Source organism: Hevea brasiliensis, unplaced genomic scaffold (assembly GCF_030052815.1).
Source record: "Hevea brasiliensis isolate MT/VB/25A 57/8 unplaced genomic scaffold, ASM3005281v1 Scaf555, whole genome shotgun sequence".
Lineage (NCBI taxonomy): Eukaryota > Viridiplantae > Streptophyta > Magnoliopsida > Malpighiales > Euphorbiaceae > Hevea > Hevea brasiliensis.
Genome location: NW_026615090.1, coordinates 5,743 through 9,254, shown reverse-complemented (window position 1 = coordinate 9,254; position 3,512 = coordinate 5,743).

Genomic DNA, 3,512 nt, shown 5'->3' with positions numbered 1-3,512 from the left:
TCTCCTCTTGAAGTCACTCCATTGTCTTCGATACATCCCCCTTCCAATCCTCCACCACAAACGATGCCACCCCCACCTCCATCACCTCCTCCTGCACCATCATTTCGACAGCCGGCAGCAGCCACCAGCCCCTTAGCAACATCCTTGGACAAAGGAAAAATAATAGACATAGATTAGTGTTTAGTTTACTTTTGTTCAATCTTGTAGGACCTTTTCTTTGTAAATATGTTCAAACATTTATACTTTGTTTTGGATTTTGTTGATTTGCTCTGAATTAGTTTCTTTTAAATTCTGTTTCCTTTGAAGTTTTATTGAATAGCTATTACATTCGTCTTCTTTGATTTTTATTGCACTTATTGCCTTTTTGTACATATTTGCCCATACTCTGTCTATATTCCCATACTTTTACTGCTGCTTGTACATTTCCCCTTGCCAATTCCCATGCAGCAGTTTTTGTATACCTGCATACTATGAATTTCCTCATGCATAACCTTTGCATAGCTGTGCAACCCTTTTCGCTACTGCAGAATCGCATGTGTTGTATTTCCCTTATGCAATCATCTGCATAGCCTATGCCACATCTATTGCCTCTTATGCAAAGATCGCATGGCTTATGCACCTTACCTATGCACATGTTCGATAAAGACTTAACTCGCATAACTCGTGGCACTTCTTATGCATACCTTTACATTGAATGCTCTTTACCAGGTAACTCTTTCCTTTTGCTCTTAAATTTCACAATTCCTGGTAATTTCTCTTTACTTTGAATTTTGATAATGCACTACTTGAGACATTGAGGACAATGTCCAATTTTGAGTTTGGGGGTGCACATTCATTTTGATTTTTGCTTCATTTTTTTTACATTTTGAGTATAGGAACATCTCATCCCATTTCATTTACATATATTGTAAATATTTTACATATACATCCATACATATATATACATAACACATCTACACACACATTATACATCACTTAGAAATTATACAAATTGCATACAAATAGACTTCCTCCATTTAGTTCATGCATTACTCATTTTAGGAATCATGCATCATGCATTAAAATCTTTTGCCAAATCCCTTGAGTATTGAAAAGTTGCCTATGAGAGTGATTTGACTTACCTTTAGTTGGGTTTGTGGATTGAAAGTTTCCTAAGAGGTGCAAAGTTTTGAAGTGTCTATCTCTTGCCTATATCTTCTTAGCCAAAAAGCCACCCAATTAGTCATTTGGAGATGGAAGTGTTTAGAGGGAATTATTGGATATAAGGTAGTCAAATGATGTCTCACCAATCCTAGAACAAATTTTCTAAACCTTTCAAGGCGAAATACCAGCTTGTACTTGAAAAGAGAGATGATTAGGCATTCATTGATTTAAACCTTCTCATTTTAAACCTTTGGCCCTTTTCCTAATTAAAATTGACCCTTGCAAACCCCTTGAGCCTTTTTACCTCTAATTTTTCTTGAATCCCTTATTGCTACCTAGCCAATGAACCAAACACTACAACCCTTTCCATGAGAATAATTATTTACAATATTAGGTATTAAAAAAAAAAAAAAAAAGAAAAAGAGAAAAAGAAAAGAAAAGAAAAAAAAAAATACAATAAAAGGGAGAAGAAATACTTGTCACTTTGTAAAAGTGCTAGTATATGTGCTTTTCACTATTGCCATTCAAAATGAAAGAAATCCACCCAAAGTATCAAAAGAAATGAGTTTGGGGGTGGCAATTTAAGCGACAATCAACAAAACAAAAAACAAAATACAACTAAAAGTATCAAAAAGTCACTCCATTTAATGTGTTATGTAAACTATGCAAGCAATGGACAGTCCTCATTGTGTATTCTTCTCTCCCATATAAAAATATATATATATATAATAAAGTGTACCTTATGTTTCAAAATTGAAAATATTCTCATGCTTTGAATCCTTTTACCTATCTTTCTTCTTAGTCTCATTTTGAACCCCATGGCCCCACTACATCCCTAAAAGACCTTTGATCTCTTGATAGTACTTGCTACATTAGTGGAGATAGGAGTAGGGAATTTGCCTATGGGATTGGAAAACTATTCATCTATTCATTCAATTCTATCATTCCATGTTGAGATACTTTGGTTATCAATTGTCCTAGAATTCCTTTTGAGCATGACTCTCTCTTTTGACTAGTTGGTTTGGGGATTTGAATGATAATTGACTTGATGGCTAAGCGGTGAAAGCTTGGATAAGCATTAAATTCTTTGCATTTTGAAGGATGGGTATATGGATTGTTGGTATGGCTAAAGGTGTGTTAAGTTACCTTAATGAGTGATTTTCATAACTCTTTGGATAAGGCACCCCTAAAAACTTTGCATCACATTTTAAAGTTTGCTTGAGGACAAGCAAAAGCTTGAGTTTGGGGGTATTTGATGCACATATTTTGCATAGTCATTTAGGTCTAATTTCACAATCATTTTATTTGGTTATTAGTCATTTTTAGCTAATTTCATTAGTTATTTAGTTAGTTTTCCATAATTGTCAACTTTGGATTAATTTGTAATTTTTGCTTTGTATTGTAGGAAAAAATGGTGTTTTTGAAGGACTAAAGAGAATTTTGCCATTGAGGAGTGTCTTCTACAGCAAAAAGATGCCAAAAACAAGTTTTCAAGCTGAAATATGCATTGACGAAACTGTGCATAACTTGCCGCATAAGCTATGCAGTTCTGCATAAGGAGGAAGAACACTGCCAGAATCCACGAAATGTGCATAAGGAGATCGCAGCTTATGCACATTCTCACCTCCCTTATGCAGATTCACGAAATTGTGCATAACCTATGCACTAAGTCATGCAGACTGCATAAGTAACCCAGAATCTGAATGTGCATAAGGGATGCATAACTTATGCATCCACTTATGCGATCCCAAAAGAGCTCATTAATGAGTCGTAAGATTCCCTTAATGTATTCCTCCTAGAACATACTATTTTAGGGCTCCATGTCAGAAAAATGATATAAATAGTCCCATTTTCTCATTTTAGAAAGAGGAGGCAAGGAGCAAAGGAAGAAAGGAGGAGGCTAAGCAGAATTTGAGGAGTCATTTCACCTTCCACACCATTTTCAACTAAGATTTGCAGATTTCTTTCTTTCTTTACACTTTTCTACACTTCTAGTGTTTAATTACTTACTTCTTAGCCTAGATTAAAGCTTTATTTCCATTTAAACTCATCATATCTTGTAAGCATTATGGATAGTGAGTAGTTTACTTTTGATTCGAGTAAGGGTTGTAATATTTGGGATATTTTGTGGATTTTGATTGGGTAATCTATATTTTGTGGTCTTAATGAGTTTTATTCATTTCTTGTATGCTTAATGACATGCTTAATGTAGGATCCCATTGAGTAATGTTCTTAATCCATGGTTGAAGCACCGAAAGGAGAAGGCCTTGTGATAGATAATCAGGAAATTGGACTTAATTAACTTAGACCTAGAAATAGGCTAAGGATTAAGAGGATTCATAGATTAATTAAAGAACTTAATGGGTCTT